Genomic DNA, 25,640 nt, shown 5'->3' with positions numbered 1-25,640 from the left:
TTGATACCAACTTTGGAAGAAATGGAAAGTACTTGACTAAGGCAATAAGTTTATTTAATTAATGTAACTAGAAATTTAGTCATTATCCTCAGGTGAATTTACAGTTTTCGCTCTGTTGCATGTATATTTTATAGCTTCCCAACTTACTTCATTTGTCTAAACTTTCTTTTTTCCTCAAAACAATTCCCCGCACAATGCCACCAATATTTGTGACTTATACAATAATAATCACATATCAAGAATATAAATTGTAGTGTACAGGATACTGCTATACTATCATATTTTCAGAGTTTCTGTATTTTAAAAGGTGTCGGGAAACAGAATCCTCTTGTCTTTGGGCTGTGAATTCAAATCCAGTTTGTAATTATGTTATACATGCTGTTTATCATCTGTTGAAGGGTTAAATGAAATGCATTTGGGGAGTATCTACTGGGTGCAGGTCAGCAGTGCAAACATTCCCATAATTCAAATCCAGCTAGGAAATTCATTGAGAGAGGACTTAAGAAAAATAGAAATTGGCAATAAATAAAATACCTAATACCTCACAACACACAATAATACAAAGAAAAACAGACAGAGTTTTAGTGGACAAAATAATGAATTCTTCAAACAAAAACAGGTGGATGAGAAATTTACACCTACTTGCTTGGGTGTAAATTTTTTTTCCTTGCAAATTCCAATTTTGTCTTGCATTTTCTTGCGACTGATATTAGAAGCAGGCACCTTTTAGAAGTCAAGGATACCTCAAGGAGATATGCAAGATCCTTTTTCCTTACTTTCAATACAAAGTCTGCATTACACAAGCACAACCTAATAAAAGCCAAGTGTCTTAACTACCCATACTTCAATTAGCTAGTCAAAGTTGCTCACTAAATGAACACAAAGATTTTTCATATTACATTTCTGTGAAGCAAGGTGAATTATGGATGCTTCTAGATTCTGAAAATATTGAGATATGTTACTGTCTTCACGCACACAATGGCACAGTAGTGTAGTGGTCAGCTTAACGCTTCACAACACCTGCTGTAAGATTAGGGTTCAATTCCTGCCACAGTCTGTAAGGAATTTTTACGTTCTCCTTGTGACTGCATGGATTTCCTCCTGGTTCTCTGGTTTCCTCACACTTTCCAAAAACATACTAATTTGGATTAGTAAATTGTGGTCATGCTATATTGGTGCTGGAACCATGGGGCGACACTGCAGTATGCCACAGCACATCTCGGACTGCATTGGTTGTTCACACAAATAGTGCATTTCACTCAATGTTGTGATGTACTTGTGACAAATAAGGCTAATCTATCTCCCTGCTCTGATCTCCAAGTCTTCCATTCCTTCTCCTCTTTCTACTCTCTGGTCCCTATACTCCCCCTATTACCTTAACTCTTGTTTCCTTTCCCAAACAGACCTACTCATTTGTTGCAACTCAATGGAGAAGCTGCATCAAAATGCCAGCTTTGAAACTACAGGTCACTTAAATGAGGCAAAAGCCTGTCAAGGTTCAGGCCCCTTGTTAGCACACAGACTCTTAATTTCCATTTTGTACTCAGTGGCTAATGCAGCTTGAATTTCTGACTTCTATATTCAATATTTTCAATATCTGACCAAGTAACCATTGATAAATCCAGTTATAACAGGTTTTTTTTTAATCAACTCACTCAGTTTTCTCCCTGAATAAAACTAAAAATACATTCCAGAATTTAAATACTATTTACATCTCACTTTAGTTATCATAATTTTTAATTGAAGAACAAGAACTGTGATCTGAAATAGCAGATCGAATTCTGAATTTATTCACAGTGCCTAATTGTACTAACCTCTCACCTTCACTTTGATTTAGCTCTAAACATGCATAATAACATTCTCCTTTAAAGGATGAAGACCTCCTTTCCACTAACTAGCAGCCATATTCTACTCATTAAAAACAATGCACTCTATTTTCAAACCCTTCATAAGGTGAGGAATCCAATTTGTACCCAGCATCGCTGCCTTATTATAGAAGCCTTTTTTTAAACCAATGACATTGCTGCTAACCTTGAACTAGAGTTTAGTGATGAGTTGAGAATATTGATAGTTAAGAACAAAAGGGAGAGTTAAATTTAAATGAATAAACCTAAATGAAGTTCAATTATCTCCCATCTCTGGTTTTGTTCATAATCCGTTGCTTGCCTACTCGCAGGCCACAAATGAATCCTACACATCACCTTATCTCTTCTGTCAATCAGGCCTTAGACCATTATGCCTCGAATCGCACCATCAGATGGAAGCAATTTGCATAATATTGCCTGTGAAGACAGAGGGATCAACAGGGGTCAGAGTCGAACATCACCAGTGCAGTCTATCTCCTCAGCTAATTTGGCCCTTACTGATCTCTCTCTGATTTTTTTTTGTCATTATGTCTGTAATATGTAATGTCCAAAAAGGAGTGAGATTGCAGGGACCGATGTCTTTAACTAAAGACTAATCCAGGTACTCTGTTAAGGGTCCAAGAACCAAGACATCCTAATTATCTCTTTTTGATGAGCTAACAGTAGCAGTAACTTGTTAGAATTTAGCGATGAATAAAAAAAATAAAAAAGGACTTCTAAAGCATATCCTTCTGTTCCTTTTCCCCTTTCTGACATTGTGCCAATTGTTAATTAGACCTGTGACACTAACTAGATGTGGCCTGGCTGTTTTGTGACTAATATTGTCAGAAGTTTGCTCCCAAGCACCAAAGTGGAAGCTGAATCACATTAGATGACTACAATGTCACTGATGACCCATGCAGATACAAGGTCTGTGCAGGCTAAACTTTTTATTTTTAATCAGAGGTTTTGGATAGCGCATTTAAATCAATGTCCAAATATGCCCACTGACATACCTTGTGCTGTACTGTAAATAGCATCAAATGGAGGGAAACGCCACAAAGAACTGCCACAATTTAGAGTAAACTTCACTAGAAATAGGATCAGAAATGATAAGACACAGATTTAAAATAATTGGGTAAAGAAGTGGAAGCACCATAAGGAAAAAAAAATCTGTAGCAAGCTGTTATTATCGGGCATGCACTGCCTGAAACGACAGAGACAAATTCAATAGTGAGTGTTAAATGATAATTGAATTTATAGTTGAAGGGAAAACATTTCAGGAAAGTGGGACTAATTGGACAGCATGTTCAAAAAGATGACACAGATACAATGTGGCTAAATAGCACCTTCTCCTATAGATAATTTAATGATTCCATTAATTTCCAATTCTGTACAAAAGAATTCATACATCCACATGTTGTGGATGTAACATAGGATTACCTTCCAAAATTGGACAATTACTTAATCTTAATATTAAACCAGCATCCCTTTGTGGTTAGCATAACACTTTACAGCACCTGGATTGATTGTAAATTCTGGGCTTGTGTAAGCTAGGTATAGCATAATAATTCAGGTACACACTTTTCTTCAGAAACATTAACTAATCTGATCTCTCATACATGCTGATTGGTCTGTTTAAAAGATATATCAATTTTGTTCTGCTTCAAATCTTTAGCACTTGCTATGTTTTACACTTTGCTTAATCAATTTAAACAGAATGTGTCCAGATATTTTTTCTTGATGTAAACTAAAATAACACATGTTGGTAATGGTCCTCTACCAATAAAAGCCTGTTTGACATACAAGGCATCACAGAATTAGTCAGCCAGAATATGCTAGGAAATAGCAACAAATATGCAAGTTCGAAACAGTGCCGCTCTTTTCTGGAGTTCTGTTATTGTCTCTACAAAGTTGAATTCCTTAATACAGCCATGACCTTATTGAATCATGGAGAAGACTTGGTCTTCTCCTGTGCCTTTTCCTTATGTTCTCAATCCTTCACTGTCCTACTCTGCTAGTATTCACATCTACTCTTCTGAGGGGCAAGTGGCAAAAGGCAGAGATCCTCATACCATCAATACTTGCTGTTAGATCCCACCAATTGATTTTGTATGCTTTTGAATTCAATTTATTTAAAACAAAGCTAAATTAAAATGAAGACAGAAACATCTTTAATACATTTATGTCCATTTTATAACACTAAATAGACTACAAAAACTATTCCATCAGTAGGGAAAAAATCTGGATGTCCTAAGGTAATGAAAGTCTTCCTTTCTCAATTCTCAGCATTCATTCTCAGTTTTCTCTCAGTGTTGAATTCTGAATCACATGTGTAAACCAGCTGTATTGGCAGGAAAACATGGATGAGAAATAAGATAGCATCAAAATTCAACTGGAGCTTTATTTGAAGCTGATTTAATATGAAAGAAGATATACAATCTCTTCCTTCATTTTCTTACTTTGTCCTTCCTGGTTCATAAGCAGCAACACCTCTGTCTTTCACGTTCTAAAGCTAATAATGACACACAAATAAAGGCACAGTGTAATAAGAAAATGGTCAACTGGTTAGAGGAATAAAAAGGAGGAAGAAAATAACTGTGGAAAAAAATGCAGCATCTAGATTTGTAGCAATGAAACTTAATGAGATGGAATACTTGCAAAAGGATTAATGTTTGTGGCATAATCATTGTAAATTGATGAAGCAGTAGGTTGCATTCATTATGTAAATCTATAATCCATTGCTGCCAGTGTAGAGATTCCATACTGATATCTACCATAATTATACTGACATTGATCTAATATTTTCACACATCTCTAGTAACCACAATTTTGTTTTAAAAATAACTACACTGCTTCACACTTTCAATGTGGTAATGCAAGTCAAATTAAATTTTCATCTATGCAATACAGTAGGAAGCTAAATCAGAATGTACCCAACAATAGTTGACTATTATGTACAGGTCAGCGACCCATTATTTCACTTGCTGGTAGGACTTTAATTTGATGCCACCAGCTCTACTTACATGGAAGTCTGAGCAGTCAGCAGTGACTACACTGCTCGCTGCCCTATTACCCCAACGGAGAATCAACAATGCAACTGTTAACCAATCTTTAAAGTGAGCCTTTGCAATTTAATGACAACATATTTCTCTTAAAGTGAAGGTGTACTGGCTGTAAATAAAGCTGACCTTGCAGACCTTCAAGAATTATATAAATTGAGATAAAACAGCTCTATGATTTTCCACTGCTAAACTAGACATCTTGAGGATGGAGTATCTCAACTCCACATTCCTTATCTTGTGGTAACCTTACATCCTCCTTATCATCGGGAATCTTAGAATCTGTATGGTGGAGATTCCAGAACTCAGTAATATAGAATGATCCAGTAAATGCTTTACAAAAGGATGGTGTGCAGGTAATTAGGAAAGCTACCTTTGATTTTAAAATATTCAAAATCTCTACACTCTTACTACTATGAAAAAGTGGGTTCCAAGCACTCAAGACACTAAGAAGGGGGAAAAAACCTATGTGTATCTTATTCTTGATCTTTAATTTGTGACTCCTACTCCAAAATTTCCTACAAAAGGAAGCATCCTCTTTACACTACATTACAATAAAGACCACCTCACGTTTCTGGTCTAGCCTATTCAACCTTTCCTCATAAAATAAGCTGACTATTCCAAGTATGAGAGTAGCAAACTTTCTCTGAACTGTTTCCTATGTATCAATATCCTTCCTTAAATAAAAAAGTCAGTAATGTACACTGTATGGTATGCCCTGGTGTATTTGCAGAACACCCCTGATTATCATGCAGCAGGGCACTCAGATTCCTCTGCATTTCTCACAATTTAGACTACATACACTTAATGGCCACTTTATTAGACACAACTGTATACCTGCTCATTAATGTTAATCAACCAATCATGAAGCAGACATGGTCAAGAGGTTCAATTATTGTTCAGAATGTGGAAGAAATGTGATCTAAGTGATTTTGTTTGTGGAATAATTGTTGATGCCAGACAGGGTGGTTAGAGTATCTCAGAAACTTCTGATCTCCTAGGATTTTTACACATAACAGTCTAGTATTTACAGCGAATTCTGCAGGAAACAAAAAGACATCCAAAGAGCAGCAGTCATGTGGGCGAAAATGCTTTATTAATGAGAGGTCAGAGGAGAATGGCTAAACTGGTTCAAGATTACAGGAAGGTGACCATAACTCAAATAATCACACATTACAACAGTGGTGCGCAGAAGAGCATCTCTGAATGCACAACACATTCAGCTACATGAGCTAAAGACCACAAGCATACTCTCAGTGGCCACTTCATTAGGTACAGGAGGTAGCCAATAAAGTGACCACTGAGTGTATACACAGAATGCCCACACAAAATCAGGAATTATGAGAAATTAAAATAAAAGGTATTACATTTACAAGAGAAATCACTTTTTTTTGTATGTTTCAAATTATTTCATGGTAATTACTAAATTGCAGCTGTTTAGGAACAGCTTCTTCCCCTCCACCATCAGATTTCTAAACTAACAATGAACCCAGGGACACTATCTCACTAAATTTGCTTTTTTTGAATTACTTAACTATTTATATATATATACTTTTTACTGTAGTTCATAGTGATATTTTATGCACTGCACTGTACTGCTGTTGCAAAACAACAAATTTTATGACATATGCCAGTGATAATAAACCTGATTCTGATTCTATCAGTGCTCATAGGCATATCGTCCATTTATCTAACAGCAATATATAAAAGACTCCTCCCATATTGTGAATAGCTTGGTTTACTTACATGGCTAAAAAAGTTATTGCAGAAGTCAATGCAAATATATTCTGGTCTTGAAAAAATTTTATTAAACTGTGACCCAGGTCAATTCAACTACTGCAGGTAATCAGCTTATCTGATTTGCAAATATAGAGAACTTATCATGGAGGTCATCTTGAGCAATTGAGTAACAGACTGAAATGAACTGACTTTTTTATTAAGGCAGGATACTGTACATCTGGCATCAAGTCTGCAGAATGACAGAGACTAAAATGAAAGTCCATAAGAATGCTTAGATTTAAATATATGTGGAAGGGGTTTATAAGTTTAAAGGATAAGTTCTTCAGAGGAATAAACAGATACTAGGAAAAAAGACATTCCTTCATCCTTTGGGCACATATCTATAAATAATATTGCCGGTAATATATATTAACAAATTTCACGACACATGCCAGTGATAATAAACCTGATTCAGATTCTGATTCTGAATCAATTGCTTTACCTGCTCGACAGGGTACAAGATTTAAAGTGCAGACAGTCTAGTGCTGAATTTTCACTTATTTAAATTCAATATCATTAGGAAGTTGCACAACTCCTTCTGTTCTCTCACTTAATTTCCAATAAGGCAATTTCAAAGTTGATGAAATTTAGAAAAATAAATGGAACTTGCTGAAGATCACAAGTAAGCACCTTCTGAAAGATCCGATGGATCGGTTCCAGGTGTTAATCTCCCACACAGATTTCTGCCATCTCTAAATTGGATTTGCACAAGTTGTACAATATGTGAACAAATGAGGTATAAATATAAATGGAAAATATTTCCAATATATGACCATAAGAGATAGGAGCAGAATCAGACCATTCGCCCATTGAGTCTACTCCACCATTGCATCATGGCTGATTTATTTTTTCCCTCTCAACCCCATTCTCCTGCCTTCTCCCCATAACCTTCGACACACTGACCAATCAAGAACATATCAATCTCTGCTTTAAACATACCCAATAACTTTGCCACCACAACCGTCTGTGGCAATGAATTTCACAGATCCACCAATCTCTGGTTAAAAGAAATTCTTCCTCATCTCTTGCTAAAGGGACATCCTTCTATTCTAAGGCTGTGCCCTCTAATCCTAGATTTCCCCACTTCCAATCCAATCTCCACATCTACCTTATCTAGGTCTCTCATTCTTCTAAACTACAGAGTACAAACCCAGAGCCATCAAACACTCCTCACATGTTAACCCTTTCATTTTGTGATAACCCTTTCATTTTGGAATCTCCAATGCCAAAACACCCTTTCTTAGATAAGAGCCCACAATACTCCAAGTGCAGTCTGACCAATGCCTTATAAAGCCTCAGCAGCACATCCTTGCTTTTATATTCCAGTCCTCTCAAAATGAATGTTAACATCTTATTTGCCTTCCTTACCACTGACTCTACCTGCAAATTAATTTTTTGGGAATCCCGCACAAGGACTCCCAAGTCCCTTTGCACCTCTGAATATGACATTTTCTCCTTGTTTGCAAAATAGTCTATGTCTTTTTTCCTTTGACCAAAGTGCATGATCACACACTTCCCTGCGCTGTATTCCATCTGCCGCTTCTTTTGCTCATTCTCCTAATCCGTTTGTCCTTCTGCAGACTACCTGCTACCTCAACACCACCTGCCTCTCCACCTATCTTTATATTGTCTGCAAACTTGGCCACCAAACCATCAAAGTTGCCATCAAAATCATTGATAGATAATGTGAAAAGAAGTGGTTCCAACACTGACCCTGCAGATCACCACTAATCACCAGTAGTCAACCAGAAAAGGCCTCCTTTGCCTCCTGTCAGTCAGCTAATCTTCTATCCATGCAAGCATCTTTCCTGTAATACCATGAACTCTCATCTTGTTAAGTAACCTCATGTATGGCACTTAGTCAAAGGCCGTCTTAAAATCCAAGTAAACAACATCCACAGTCTCTCCTTTGTCTATCCTGCCTGTTATCCCTCAAAGAATTCCAAGAGATTTGCCAGGCAAGATTTCCCCCATGTATGGGAAACCATGCTGATTTTGGCCTATTTTATCATGTGCCAAGTACCCCAACATTTCATCCCAACCATTGAAGACAGGTTAACTGGCATAAATTTTCAAGTGGTTTGCCTCTCTCCCTTCTTAAAAGACTGGAGTGACGTTTGCAAACATGCCCATGCAAGCAATGGCAAACTATAGAAACAACAGCAACCCAACGTCCATTCCCCAAAACATGGAGCGAATATTTTGGCAATGCTTCTCCAGATTCAATTATCCACTTTATACATCTTGGTTACATCAGACAAATACGAAACCTGCATAAACAAAGGCTGTGTTCTGAAGATTTCAAAAGAAAAAGGTAGGGAAAAATTAATTCCTTATCTGTATTTTATTATGTACAAATTGAGGGAAATTAAATAAGAAAGGTTTTGTTGATTGATAAAATTGGTATCAAGAAGGATCAGATTCAGTATGTTCATAATAGTAATTAATTTCATACAAAGTTAAAAAAATTTCACACAAACAGGCATGTTTTACCACAGTTGCTATATATTTAGAAAATATGCTTTAAAAATTGAAAAGAGAAAATGCAAGTTAACAATACAAGATTAGAATAGACATTTCCAATTTGAATTCTACACTAGCATAGACAAAGACAACATAGTTGGTGGCTTTCTTATCATTGCTGTCCTCTGTACCATGTTTATATTTTTGTCTTTCAAGTATAAAACAATCTATTTTGTGACAACAGAAATTTACAGAAAAAAAGCCAAAAGGATGAAATAATAATTTAGTACCATATAGCTAAAATTGTCAGTATTTATATGGATGAAAAATGAAAATTTTGAGAAAAGTTATCATTCTTAAACTTTTGTTTCTATCTCCACAGCATGACCTGTTGAATATCTCCAACATTTCTGTTTTTATGTCAGATTTACACTATTTGCAGTTTTTGATTTTAAAACCAGATAGTTAGATAAAGGTTTTCAACCTATTAACGTTTCAAGTAAAAGCACATAAACAGCAGATACTGAATTTGTCTCTTGCTAAATTGAACATGATAAGCAGGAGCAAGTACTGACATCTCTTCAACAAAGTTTAATTCTGTAGTTTTAAGTTTGCCAGTTCCAATTGAGTAAACTAGCTTCCCTGTTCTCTTGTGAAATCTCCATTTTCTTCTTCCACTAAAGAAACAGGACTTTCTGATGATATGCTCAATGCAAAGCTAGCAATTTTACTTCAGCAAGCTCCTAAACTATGCAGGGACTGTCCTTGAGTAGACTAAGAAGCATATACGCGTCTCAGGTTCTGTAACTGAACCTCATTTCACAATGTCATTTCTCATCTGGCTGCTTTCCAAGTGCTCCATTTCTCCACTGCCTCTGCAGAAACTCACTCAATTTCCCTTGTGCCCATGCTGACTTCACTATCAACGTCACAAGCTGTGTGCCCATTACCCCTCAGAAGGAAAGCCATTTAGTCGATCATAGATGATAGTCTCTGCATATTTTATCAAGGCTTGAAAGACTACGTTATGAAGAGAGGCTATGCAAATTTGGCTTTAAGTTTCCTGTGTTCAGAAACTTGAGTTGATCTAATTTAAGTGTGTAACATAGAAAGAAGTTTAGTAGGTACTGATAAAGTAAGGCCACAACCTTAAAATTAGACAGACCATCCAGGAATGAAAATATTCTCAAACGGTGATGGAAATGTAGAATTAATTCCCTGAGTAGATGTGCTTGCTGGATCATTTAAAGTTTTCATAGTTTCGATCAATAAATTTCTATTAGAGATGATATCAAGAGATATTGATCTGAGGCAGGTAAATGGAGTTACAGCTTGATAAGCTGGTAACTGAATGGTGGAATAGACTTGAGGAGTTGAATGGACTGTTCCAATTCCTAATTTCAGCACTATAACAGTTCAGCTTGCATCACTATTTCAGGTAGACCATTTATATTTCTCCATTCCTACAATCATATCGGTTTAAATATTCTCTTGCTTCATTGTTCTGTGCTTTGACCAAGTTTTACAACCAATTGGAGTCACATAGTAATTTCAATATTAGAAAAACTGAAGCCACTTTGAAGTGGCAGAAAGAAAAAGAAATTGCCATAGACACAGAAAGATGCTTATTCAGAAGTAATGAAGTTTCAGGTCAAAGAGATGGATTATATGAAGAAACAGAAAGATGGTGTATAAGATGGAGAAGCAGCTGAGTGTGGCCTCCTGAAAATCCATATATCCAAAATACATTACTCCATCAATGAACTTCATTATTTCTTCAAAGAAATCTTGAGATTTAATGGATGCTAGCTTTTTCACAAATCCTCATTGTCTGCCCTTAATTAACTCATGCCTTCCTAAGTATATTTTAACGTTATTAAATATGATGCCCTCTACAGATGTACCAGCTCTGGATAGTAGGTGACTGGCCTATGGTTGGTTGATTTATCCCTATCTCCTTTTGTGAGATTGATTGGTTTACATTAGCAACCTTCTGGTCTTCTGGCAAAACTTGCTTATCATAAGATGTTTAAAATATTGTGGCCAGAGCTGCTCTCTAAATTCTTTCATCATTTCAGGAGACATGTCATCATGGAAGCTGCATTTTTCATTTTAAATTCTCCTAATATTTCAGGGCTTCTTTCTTCGTTGTAAGCAATTTTGCCTTGTATAATTAATCTTTTTGTGCTCTTCAGTCTCATTGCCATAATATTCTGTGAAAAATACTTATTTCCACCACACTTTTCACTGCAATTTCATGTCATATGTTAGTGATGATAAACACTGATTCCGATTCTGAATGAAGTGAATTTTTTTTAACGGAACCTCTCTGTAAACATTTTACAATTTGTTTTAGTTTCTGATATGTCTGTTATTTTAATTTTAATTCATATGAAATGGACATTCCTGGCAAGATTAGCTTTTACTGTCCATCCTATTTGTGTTTTAGAATTTGGTGGTTAGCTGCTTTGTTGAACATCTGTAGTCTTTGGAGGAGGGATTCTCACAGTGCAAGTAGGTGATGAGTTCCAGGATTTGACCCTGTGGTGATGAAGAAATGGCAACATACATCCTTGCTTTGATATGGTCAAGTGGTGCAAATATTATTTGCCATTCATCAAACGAAACCTGAAAGTTTTCCATTTTATATATTCCATATTAAAAACCTGGCAGTCTTTGCCCTCCTCACTTAATTTCTAAAATCATTTGTTTCATAATTAGATTAAATAGTAAACTTCAGAATAGAAAATAAATTGCTCCTTTATTACTCAATTCTCATGGGATACCTTGAAAAGCAAAGCTGTACAAATAAAATGGGAGACTCATATGTTTGGCCAATATCATTACATACTTCAGAATTCCCCACATAATGGTCACATATCCACCCCTGCAAGGGCATTAATAAACTAGTTGTGTTACTAGCATAATCTAGTAGCCATTATGAACTTTTACTAAATGCAACTTAGGAATTAGTAGCAGTATTGACTTCACTATTCCAAAAAGTCATGCTGGGATATGAACTCTCAAGCTCTGGTTTATTGGGTTATCACACCTTCTAATAAATTGTAGCTTAGATACATTTTTGGCTAGGTAAAACTACTCATCTACTCAAAGTATGTGATGATGAAAAACAAATCAAAACTAACAGGAGTTTATGCAGCTTCATCGGAATATTAAAAGTAATATGCAGAATATGGATTTAACTTGAATAAACCATTGAATCTCACTGTTATATATGCAGTGACAGATGTACGGTGGAGAATATCCTGACAGATTGCATCACGGCCTAGTATGGGAACACCAATGCCCTGGAACAGAAAAACCTACAAAAAGTAGTGGGATAAAGCCTCCCCATCACTGAGCACATCTACAAAGGAGCATAGCCAGAAGCAAGAAGCATCTCTCATCAAGGTCCCTTACCATCAAGTCATGCTCCTTTCACGCTGATACCATCGGGCAAGAGGTACAGAAACCATAGGTCCTACACCACCAGTTTCAGGAACAGTTATAACTATATCCATCCATTTATTTATTTTATGCATTTGAACAGTTTGTCATCTTTTGCATATTGGTAGTTTGTCAGTCTGTGTGTAATCTTCAATGGATTCCTTCATATTTCTTTGAATCTCAGGGAAGTATATGGTGACATATTGTGTATGTACGTTGATAATAAATTTACTTTGAACTTTGTTCATATTAGGTATCTCTTCATAGACCAGCTAATATTTCAGAAACAGCTCTTCCAGGTAACACACCAAACTTTCATCCACTTCTGAACTGCTGGTTGTCTGAAAGCAACGAGAGGAATATCTGTCCATCTTTTTGATGGGACTGGTGTAGCGAAAACAGAGAAACTTCAATAGAGATTAAAATAACCTCATAAGTGAGCTTTTTTCCACTAGATCAGTGAACTCATAATTGAATAGTTCATATATAAACTAAGCAGAGTACTTTTCATTCACTTAACTCTCTATTCGGTGACTGAATTTCTGCATCAAATAGCCATCAAAATTGTTTTGATAAAGAAAAATGTGAGGATTAAGAGATAATTGTTTAATGTGACAGGATAATAGTTGGCTAAAGCGATGCTGGGAAATGTACAGTATTTAATAGATGTTAAGTACAACCATCCCAAAGAGAAAGATCAGTTTTAAGTAATCACTTCACAAATGCGTACAAGCAGAGTCATTCCACTTGACTTCATTTTGCTTCTCTTTAGCCTTCTTCCTTCAGAGTAATTTTATAGAAAGTCTGATTTGCAAGGGCTTCAGATAATTTTTGCATCATCAATGGTAGGTCTTGAAAGAAATAATAAGTTTAATCCAACACAGTGTGAAAATTGATGTACTTCACTGTTGGGAGCTAACTGTACATGCTATGATTTATATTTGTTTTTGTCTGAAAACTAACCTCTTGAGAAGGAGATTTAAGCTGGAGAACTATGTTTTAGGACATATACTGAAGAAAATAATGAATTCAAAATGACTGAAATGATAACAGGGTATTAGAAAGTAAACATGATGTTTGAACAAAAGCCCATTGTTTTACTGTAAACAGTCTGATGGCTTACAAATTTTTCAAAATGTGACTGGTTCTGAAAGTGCATGTGCCATGTGGCTAATATTGGCTGTTGTCAGTTAAAAATGATGCAGTAGGTTTCCCAGAAAATTGTGTTACCAAAAGGATAATAATTTGCAAAATATGTTTCCTGTGGCAAGGACTTGTCAGACTGTACATTCCTCTAAGCCAAGTTCCTTGCACGGTCATGACAGACAAGTGTTATTAATTTGGATAGGGAACTGAATTAACCCTTTCTATCTTAGGGGGCAGATTTTTGACACTGTACATAGAAACTGACAGCAAACAAATAAACTGCCTTTAAATATGATTGTTGCTGTACTCTATCACAGTGCACAATATGTACTGTGATCTACTTTATATATTTATAAAGGAATTACTAACTAACATTAAGCTAAAGAATTTCTTCTACGGGCTGGCTCAGCAATCTGAGCACAAATTATACTTTCAATTGTGCTGTAATTCCCACGTTTCTATCATAACTCATAGGCACATATGCATAATCTGAAATGTAAAATCATCCACGAACCAGAATAGTCAAGCAGCAAAATGGAACAAAATTATTGTCGTTCCCCCTTCATGCATTAACAATCACTAACGATTTTATGTACATGACTGCAGTTTTATCAATACTGTTGAAAATTGGCTGATAACAAAAAGCAACCATTTATATATCAACACTTGTGAATAAAATGAGATTAGATCACTAAATATGATCATTTATTTAATAGAATCATGTTTATTATCACTTATATATGCTGTGAAATTAGTTGTTTTGTGGCATCAGTTCAGTGCAAGACAAAAATTATTATTATAGAAATACTAATAAAATAACAACAATCATAAATAAATTATATAAAATGAAATAAAATTAAAGTGAAAAATACTACTTTTATTAGGATATGTTGCACTAAAACAGGTTGAGTACCCCTTATCTGAAATTCCCTGAAATCTAATTTTTTTTAGCGCTGACTTAACGTCACAAATGGAAGATTCCACAAGGCATTGGGAAGGTTCCTAGGCAATGTGTACGTTTGCACACCACAAACAGTTCTGAGCAGTGACCACACATATGTAATGAACAGAATCAAATGAAAATATAAAAACACTGCACAAAGTGAAAAATGAAGATCTTAAATCATGTATTGAAATACTGGATTCATCAGCATCAGAGTGAACATATGCTGCTTAACTGTATGCTAATCATGAAACAAGTAAAGATCAATCATGACAAACTGAAAATTGAATAATTGTTTCATGCACAAAGTTATTAAAAATATTGTATAAATCTACCCTTCTCCTGTCGTAGTTGCTGTGAAAATTGTGGCCGTTTAAAATTTATTGGGGATATGGAGCCAATAACAGCATTGGTCGGGACAGTCTTATAACTTTGACAGTCAGTGGAGGACCCAGCTCTATCACATCAACTGTGGACTACTCACTCTGTGAGATTTACACCAATTGTACATGAACTGTATATGTAAATGGATTTCATGTTTAGACTTGGGTCCCATCCCCATGGTATCTTATTATATAGATGTAAATATGCCAAAATCTGAAACACTTCTGGCCCCAAGCATTTTGGATGAGGGATGTTCAATCTGTACTAGTCAGTTTCTCAATAAGCCAAATGTAAACTTTAATATTTAATTCCAGGTTAGCAATTATTGCTTAACATTTACTATTGTACATTTACCTAAAAAGAAGAACATATAATTTTAAGTGAATTCTCAGATAGCAGTAAACAATTGCATTTGCCATATTTTATCATTTCAGTTTGGAGTATGTATTTTTTTTGATAGGGCAATCTGCTAATACAATGTATTTTAAAACTAGGATAAAAGGTACTGGATTGAGATCAAACATGCACCAAAAAATCTGCAGCCTTCAAACTTGTTTCAGTCAACTTCAGACATCAATGCAATCAGCAGAAACTACTTGATGCAGGTCAGATTTCAAGCAATGGATGGTATTGCAATGATGAATAATCTTTGTGTAATAAACATTATTCTGAAATGCTGAGGCAAGGTTCCACCTGAACTTTCACATTGACTGGTATATCAATCTTAAACTATTTACCATCTCTCTTAAATTTTGTTTTGTATAATGAACAGAGGAGCAAAAAGGTAAGAAACATAAAAGACTGACTGCAAGAGGATAAACACCAGAGAGACTGGAGGGGATTCGAGTTTACAGCACACCAGTATACTTAGACTCTGCATTTAGATAATTAGCAACATGTGAGCCTAATAAAATCCTGGGTTTATCTATTCTGATTTTGATTGGAAAAGCAAATCAAGACAAGTAAGTACTAAATTTTTCAGTAGAGTACATCACAAATCAGAACATAAAGCTTAAACTAACTAAGCCATGCACAAATCTTTCCATTATTTAGTATTAAATTGGCAATCTCACAGTGAGACGCCAGGTAGTATTCTACACAGAACCAATCACTAATCTGTGCTCTTGGCAAACTATTAACCTGGAAGGACTATTTGGGACCCTGAATGGAGGTGAGGGAGGGGGTGTATGGACAGGTGTAGCATTTAGGCCACTTGCAGGGATGTGCCTGGAGGGAGATTTGGGGGGAGGGATGAATAATCAAGATGACTAAGTCCAGGTCAGAATGATCAGACTGTGTTTGCAGTATGTGCTGAGTTCATTAGTGTACACTCTCCTCACGCGTGACTGCAAGGCCAATTACCCAAGTAATCACATTGTCAAGTTAGCCAATGACACAACAGTGGTGGGGTTCATCACCAACAACAATGAGACGGCCTACTAAGAGGAGGTGGAAAAGGTCGAGGCCTGGTGCAAGGCAAATAACCTCTTCCTCAACAAGATAAACCCAATCGTTATTGACTTCAGAAGAATTTGCACCACTCACACCCCTCTTTACATCAGTGGCACAGCAGTGGAAACTGTGAGTAGCTTCAAACTCCCAGGAGAGAACATCTCGCCCAACTTCTCATGGTCCCAGAACACATTCTACACAATCTGGAAAGCTCACCAATGCCTCTACTTTCTGAGGAGGCTTAAGAAATCTGGACTATGTGCCTGTAAATGCATGTCATTCTACAAATGTGCAGTAGGGAGCACCCTAACAAGCTGCATCACTGTGTGGTATGGAATCTGCACTGCAGTGGACAGGAAAACTCTACAACAGGTAGTCAAAACTGCCCAACAGATCATAAGCACCAGCGTAGCTGCCATCAAGGACATATATACAGAAAGGTGTCAAAAAAGGGCCAGTAACATCATTAAGTATCCCACCCATCTCTGCTCACAGACTGTTTGTCCCACTTCCATTTGGGAGGAGGCTAGGTAGCATCCATGACAGGACCACCAAAGTCAAAACAGTTATTTTCCCCAAGCAGGAAGGCTGATCAACACCTCCACCTACTAACCCACCCCTCCATACCCCCAACCGCAATGACTTTATCATTTCTTGTCAGTCACCTTATGTACAGACACTTCTGTGCCTAGTGTCACTTTATACAAACTATATTACATACTTATATTACAAACAAGAGAAAATCTGCAGATGCTGGAAACTTGAGCAACACCACAAAATGCTGGAGGAACTCAGCAGGCCCGGCAGCATCCATGGAAAAAGTACAGTCGACATTTCGGGCCAGAACGTCGACTGTACTGTTTTCCATAGATGCTGCCTGGCCTGCTGAGTTTCTCCAGCATTCTGTGAGTGTTACGTATTTATATTTATTGTGTTCTTTACCTTACTGCTTTTTTGTGCTGCATCAGATCAGATTAACAATTATTTTGTTCTCCTATACACTTGTACACTGGAAATGACATTAAACAATCTTGAATCTTGAATCAAGCAGCATTTACTAATAACTGCTCTCTGGTGCTCAGTTTGGGCTTCCCAAGGACCATTGAACTCCAGACTTCCTTTCACATGTTTCAGTGAACAAATAGATGATGACTTGGGATTATTCTCTGAACAAGCACATATAGATAGACATGTTGCCTGCATTCTGCAGCCCAATGATTAAATTTGGGATGACACTGGATCTGGAGTGAAAGTGATACAGATTGAACAGCTTCCGATCTGTTAAATAGAGTAGCTCTATCCCAGCAGGAAGCATGCCGGAGGCAAGGTGCAGTGAGAAAGATTGAGGAAAAACACTGAGGTAATGATGCAGCTTTACTTAACACTATTCTTCACTGAGACTGGGTCTGTTTTGGATTCATATCATTATAAAATGAATGTAAGATAAAAACTAATTTCTGCGGACTAACTCATCTCACAAGCCTTGAGACACCACAATCACGATCACCTTCAAGGAAAGAGACAAATGCAATGACAGTAATGGCACAGTGGTACTCTGCTATGTGCACAAGGAAATTTGTCACATGGGGGCAGGGGGTCCCCTCAAATGGCTCTTCAGAGTGGAAGAAGCCATTTGTCAATGAAGGTGTGGACTCTGCCCACCTGGAGACACAATAGACATTGTCTTCACTATCTGTCCATGCCAAAATGAATGGTATGGAGCAATATTAACTATCAAACATGGCTGTTTTGCTTATCTACCTGTAAGGAGTAAAAATATACAACACACTTATTAAAGGGATGTAAAGAAATAAATTTTAAACCCAAGTTTTCTACTTCAATTCTTTCAAAGTTATAAATTAGCATAACAGAAGAAATCTGAAAGTCTCATCATTAAGAAACAACAATTGCATTTTCACAGTGATTTTGTCAGGTTAATACATTTACTGATCTATCCTCAAGTTACCTCTGGTTATTGGATACTAAAGTATTGAGACTTAATAATATTAACAAAGCAAAAGCAGCCCTTAATTTAAAAAAAGAACTGGCTTAATTGTCATGTATGTATGGATTTTTAAAGCAAAAACGCAGCAAATCCACGGGATTCCTAGAGGAATCAGCTAAGGTAACTGGAAAATTTGTTGTTCCATTTCTTTACATTGTAAACATCTCAAAAAACAAAGCCATTTAAAGTCATCATCATAACGCAGAAATAGAGTCTCAACCTTGATTCAGGCAAATCAAAATTTTGGTCCAATAAATTTTGTCAGTAACAAAACAATGACTAAATACACACACTATTTTGAAGTTTAAATTTGAAACCTGGTTCAAATTTGAAGTTTTACTTCATCATGTATTCATTAAAGAAATTCTGAACATTGGATATTTATTTCATCCTTTTAGGAGGAAACTACATAAGATTTCTTCCAACTGCATAAAATATCCACAATGGAAATATTCTGTTAAAATATCACAACATAGAGAAAAACTTTGCAGAATAGGAGCTTAAACAATGAGGTAACTATATTGCTGCGCATCAATATTGTAACCAAATCTATTCTTCAGAAATAGCTAACTAATTAAAAGCTGGTGGGTTCTAAATAATTAATCTCCTTAACTTGTATTGATTTGACACTTTTGTGGTGGGGGATTACTGCTACTAAATTAAACAGCTTCCTACAGTCACTGTACTTGAGGCAAATCTGAGACGATTCAGTGAAACAAAATATACTTCAAAACTAAAAATATTGGCACTTTGAACATTTGATTAATTTTATGGTTTTGAAATTCAGAGCTTAAGGTGCCCTTGGAGAGAAGGAAAGGAAACAGCACAAGAGTAGCAATAAGTCTAGAAAAAAACATAGAATGAGTCATGGAAACTTGGACAAATGTATATTGGAGATTGAGATAGCTTTCTTAACAACATATTTATTCTGTTCAATATCCATCATCTTTTCCTATTCCTTTCAAACCCTTGTAAAAATGGATCCAATGTCTATATAGTATGTTCTCAAACAAGATAGCAGGATACAAGAAAGTGAACCAATTGTTTCTCTAGTACTTTAAGTGTGACAATAATCTGTCTTCATCAAACTGCAATATATTTTCTTTCTAAGTACTTTTTATCTGCAGTGTGGCATGGCAGGAATTTGGACGTTGGCTTAAATGGTTTGAAAATCATGGTTAGTGCATCTAAAATTAAGACATCCATATCACTTCTCCTGCTAAAGTAGACACACTTGAAATTTAATGATTTGAATTGTGTTTTAGAAGCAATGAAAATCAAGAATTATCCAATGAATTATCCACCTTTAATATGCAATGAAGGACAGACATACGTCTACATAAACAAAACTCAGATGAAGCTATAATTTCAAGAAGTGTAGTATTCAGGTGGATATCTGATATGATTTAATGAAACTTATAACTAAAATTAAATAGATATATTAAATTCAAGAACATCTTTATAAATATGCTTCCATATTTGAAGGATCAATATATTTCTAAAGCCAACATACCTGAATGAAATAAATACGTCCAAGAAGTAAAAATTAAACAACTAAAGGTGAAATGAGCAGAAAAAAAACAATATGCACAATTCCTGAAGAGGAAGGGCTTACTTAATGAACACAAAGCAATAACAAAAGAATACGAATATACAGCGTACACTGTAGACCAGATTTGGTCTCTCTTTCACGTTCGTATTTGAAGCAAAGCATCCACATTATTATGCTCAAAACTTTGGAATTAAAACTATTAAATCATTTTCTGATTGTTTTTTCTTCCTTAATGTTAACGTTCCCTGAGTTGTGTAAAGACACAGAGATCTTCTTAATGCAAATGGTTATGGTTTTCAGAACTTTAAGAGCATCCTTGCTTCTTCTTGGATCTTACTAAAGAGCATAATTTTATTAATTGCATATTGCATCTGCCACCTTCTGCCCCGATACAAAAGAACTACTGACACGCTAGATACAATGCAGAAAACAGCAATGAGGCTAATTTCAGGTGGCAGTTTGAGTGTTGAGAAAATCCAAGAAAAATGCAAAAAAAAAAGAAATAGTTTTTAACATGGTCTTCTAAAGTCATAAAAGATCAGGAGCGGTATCAATAATAATTTAAAATGTATGAGTATAACAACAGAAAGTAGGTTCAAATATTTGAAAAGCAATTTAAGGACTAATGCAGAGAAATTCTTCTTGATAAAACCTGTGAAGCAGGCTACAGAATAGAGCTATATGGTAATGTATATTATGTTACAGTAGTATAGATTATGTTATAAAACAAGTCATCCAGAATGATCAGGCAGCAAAGCAAGCTTAAATTCCACTAGGGTTATTTGAACTATTTTTTTAAAAATTTAATTAAAACTGTCACAGGTGATAACAAAGCTGTCATACTGTGATAAAAGAAATCAACTATTTATTAAGCTTCCTTACCAGAAAACACTGTTGTCCAATCATATATATATTCCACTCTCATGCATCATCATAGCAGTTAACTCTTAACTGTCCATTAAAGAGCCTGACTAAGGAACCCAGATGGGCAGTATGGATAATAAACAATACTGCCCCCCTCCCCTGAGAATGAATGGAAGTTGCCAAACCATAAATAGTGAAATGGTTTGACAAAACAGCTGGATGCTACAATGGATTGTTTCCAATCATTACTCAGGAAAAGTGAATTGCAAACGAGCATTCTTTTTCATAATAAATTTATGATCTAATGCTACTCATTAACTCTGAGTAAAAAAACACTGGTAATTTAAACAGCAATGGTCATGTCAATCAATAGTTAAGCTCTCCCTTGTTGGACTTGGTCATTCAGTGGCACTTTTGTAAAGCTGATTTTACTTCCCACTTTATCAACACATACCTGACTGTTATCTAGTCTAACTGCACACCGAAATGGATTGCTTCATTGGTTGTTGAGTTAAAAAGGAATAGAACACTGTGCGATTACCTGCAAACATCCTTACTCCTTAACTTATGATGAAGCAGGTGAAAACAGGTGGTCCTGGGACACTGCCTTGAGGAACTCTTCCTAAATAATGGAGTTTTGACCAACAATAATCATCTTTCCGTGTGCAGCTATGACTCAAACCACTGGGATTTTTCCCCTTCAAAGATCATTGATGATTATGATCAGAGTTCTCTGATGGCATGCTCAGTTAAATATTGTCATGAGTCATTCTCATCTCATTTCTGGAATTCAGCACTTTGGTCAAGACTGTGACAAGGTCTGAAGAAGAGTGGTCTTTGCAAAAACACAAACTAAGTTGTTGGTGAGCAAGTGCCACTTGAGTGCGTCATTGACGACACCTCCCATCACCTTGTTGATGACTGAATTTAGACTGATCAGGTAGTGATTTACTTCATTGAATTTGAAATGCTTTTTGAATGCAGGACATATCTGGATTATTTCCACATTTGCTTGGTAGATACCAGTGATGTAATTGTACTGGAACGGCTTGACTAGAGATGCAGCTGGTTTGGGAGCACAGATTTTCTATATTATAGTTAGTTAGTTCTATATTATAGATAGCTTCCAGTCTGAAACTTCATCTGTTGGCCATACTCGATGTTTATGAGATATTCATATGGAATGAATCAAATTGACTGAGAATCTCAAAAGGAAGTTGAAGTGAATTATCAGGTCAGCACTTCAGGATGAATACTTCGGCTTTTTATGAAGTATTTCCCTGCTAGACCCTCTGATTTTTGAGGAATGGCCATTCATATAGATTAACAGCAAGAATAGACCCTTTGGTCCCTTGGGTCTGGTCCACAAATGAATAAGATTATGGTTAAAATAATTCAAGCCTCAGCTTCACTTTCTCTTTTCTCTATGGTAACATTTCACCTCCTTTAAAATATCTGTCTAACTGACTTAAAAATATTTCAATATTCTATTTTCAACATCATTCGGGAAAGAGAATTCCAAAGGTCCACATTAATCATATGCCATTATTTTTAAGCAATACCCATTTGTTCTAGATTTTCTCAAGAAAAAATTGTTTCGATATTCATTCTCTTAATATCCTAAAAAATCTTATATGCCTCAATCAAATTGTTTCTCACTCTTATAAAAAAATCTCCAATAGAAATGATGAGCCTTGTCTGTTCAACGTTTTTTCTCATAAGGCAACCAGATATCAGACTAAAAAACCTCTAAATTGCTTTTATCATATTGACTTCCTAGCTTAAAAAATGAGATAATATTCCTGATGTGGTTCAACATCCCATAAAACTGAAGCCAAATATCTCTTTTTATGTACTTAGTTCCCCACCAATCCACCAATTAACTACATTAGTTTTCCCAAAAACTTGCTGTACCAGCATATTAGTCTTTAGTAAATCATCCACTAGGATGCACCGATAAAATCCCTATGCACCTCAGAGATCTGCAATTTCCTGTTTTTTTTAATAACATACTTTTGCTTGCATTTCTTTTTCGATTTTCCTTGCCAAAACAGACATTTTCCCATATTATATTCTATCTGCCTGACCTTTGCTCACTCATTGAATCCATCTGCATTCCCTTCTAGTCTCCTTATGCCTGATTCACACCTAACAACGTAAAACGATGCACTTCAACAAGAGATTCAAATGATGTACACTTGACATTCAATGACATTAATATTGCTTGGGTCCTGGCTGCTAGGTGTCACCACTGGTCAGAGGCTAAATTGGACCAGCCACATAAAATTGATGAGTTTGAGTAGTCAGAGGCTGATCATCCTGCATTAACTGACACACACTCAGATTTCCCAAAGCCTTTCCACCACCTGCCAGTTGCAAGTCAGGCATGTGTTGGAATATTTTCTGCTTTCCTAGGGGAGTACAATACTGACAATGCTTGAGATGTTCAAAACCATTCAAGACAGAAGCACCTGCCATCACCCTAAAGCTTCATCCTCTTCACCACTCAAATGCAATGCTGCAATGCACATCACAGAATATACTGCAGAGGCTGAATTGTGGCACACTAGCCACAGTAGGTAAATGTATGAACTGAACTGGATTAAGTGCAAGAACATCAAGATGGTACCAGGACAGATCTAAATTACCTGAGCATAGAGTGAACAGCAGGGGAGCCAAAAACTGAGGTTGAAGTAACAAACCAGATACAAAAATAGAAGCAATATAATTTTGCAAGAATTGATGGGGTTCCCAACAGAGACCAATAGTCTTTTTTTTTTGGAAAGGAGCATTACTGTTCAACAAATATGAGCAGCAAATATTGTAAAAAGCTGAGAAAGTCATATTCCTAACTTTCAGTCTTAGAACAAGAAGATCGATGTGATAGGAACTCAATGGATTCAAAGCTTTGGAAAGATGTAAGAATTACAGGGATTAAAAAGGAGCAGATAATGATACAACTGTAATAATTTGATTTAATTATAAATTTCAGATCAATATTCCAATAATAAGGCTGCTTTAAGATGATTTCTTACTGGTTTCCACAATGACACATTTGGTTTCTTTTTGTTTAACATGGCAATTGTGATTGATGGTGATCACTTTCTGCACAAATGAATTCTTAATAGAAGTTTGTTTGTTCAAACTCTAATAAACCACCACAAATGCCTGTATATAATGGATGCATTTGAATTAGAAACTGCCAGAGGGTGCCAGGAATTAGCTCCTAATACTTGGTACTGAGTCATGTTTAGCCTGAGGTATGATGAAAAAAATCTTTTTCTCAATCATTGCGAAGACTTTTAAAGCCTTGGCAGTTAAAACCAGGCAAAGAATTAAAGAAAGCGAAAATTAAACCCTTTCAGGACATATTACATGCTATGTTAACAAGAGTCATGGATATAACACAAACTGTAAATCTTTCTTGATCTTAAAAGTAAAACATCTGTACTTGTGAGCATTAGTGTATATTTTATAAACGCAGCAGAGAATGAACTACACTAATTTAAACTGAACTTCACCTCTAAAATCAATTAAATGAAAGTTGCAAGAATGTAGGAATTTTATTTGAGAACCTTTTAATTTGCGCTAGATGTTGGTGATCTGCAATCACCTTGGGTCAGGCACACGTTCAATTACAATAATGAGCCCATAACGTAAGACATGGAATGTGCAGCATCAGTGAAAAATAATCAGACTGAATTTGCATGAGGAACAGAAGATAGAATTCCGTATTTAATTGGAATTCCAAAATGAAACTGGCAAGAGGTAAAGACTGCATGTTTATTGCCATTTTGTGAAGGGGCAATTACATAAAGTTTGCTCATTCTTAAGAAATAATTTTACTAGACTGAAGAGATTGTTAGTTGCAAACCCTGATACTAAAAATGCTGCAGAGCAAGACTGTCAAAAAATAAGCCCTACAGAAACGATACCTCTAATTGATATGTGCTCGCCTTAAATATGAATGTAACTCTCTAAGGAGCTGCACTAACAATCTAAGACAATCACACCTTTTAAATGTTGTGAAAGGAAAATTAGGCAAAGTAAGTAACAGGCAGCTGATTCGCTCCAATTGCATCCCTGGTCTAGTTGAATTTTAACCCATTGTGTCTTACCAGAAAGCAGGAAAAGAAGAAAAACCAAGACCATGCAGAAGATACTTCTTGGACTCTACAGTTCTCAAAGTATATTACTTTTTTCCCCACACCGCTACAATGATCAATTTTGAATATTATCAATACTAATTTTTAGATCAAACCTTAATTTTGCTAAAGTATAGCAATATATGAACAAAAATAAAAGGCTGAACTGTAATTTGTCAATTTGATTCAGACCAACTTCCTATATATCCAAGACTGTGTTTAAAGTACAAATAATATAGCATGTCCTCCACGACCCAGAGAGCTTATGTTGGCTGGAGTCAGGTCTTTATGCTTTGGCTCTTGGTAGGGTTACTCTTGCCAAACAGGTCAAAGGGTAGAGGCCAGACTAAGAGTGGTCCACTGGTGCTCCAGGTTCCAGGGTTCAGCTTAGGGTTAACAACCCTGACTGGTAAAACAAAATTGTTACTGAAACAGCAATGAAGAATCCCTCATACATCTGAGTGCGATGGTATTCCTGAGTCCCTACCCAGGACATGAAAGACTGACAGTAGTGAAAATTGAGAGGAAACTACTGACATGAGAAGGCCGGGAAC

General features: G+C 36.0%; 1 protein-coding gene across 4 annotated transcripts in view; it reads right to left on the bottom strand.

Moving 5' to 3' along the window:
• Window positions 1-25,640, bottom strand: part of LOC140736905 (ERI1 exoribonuclease 3-like) — a 301,362-nt gene that overhangs the window by 122,908 nt on the left and 152,814 nt on the right. The window lies entirely within an intron of this gene.

The sequence above is a fragment of the Hemitrygon akajei genome, chromosome 12 (assembly GCF_048418815.1).
Source record: "Hemitrygon akajei chromosome 12, sHemAka1.3, whole genome shotgun sequence".
NCBI lineage: Eukaryota > Metazoa > Chordata > Chondrichthyes > Myliobatiformes > Dasyatidae > Hemitrygon > Hemitrygon akajei.
Note: the sequence above shows the minus strand (reverse complement) of the source record. Positions and strands in the feature narration are given on the sequence as shown.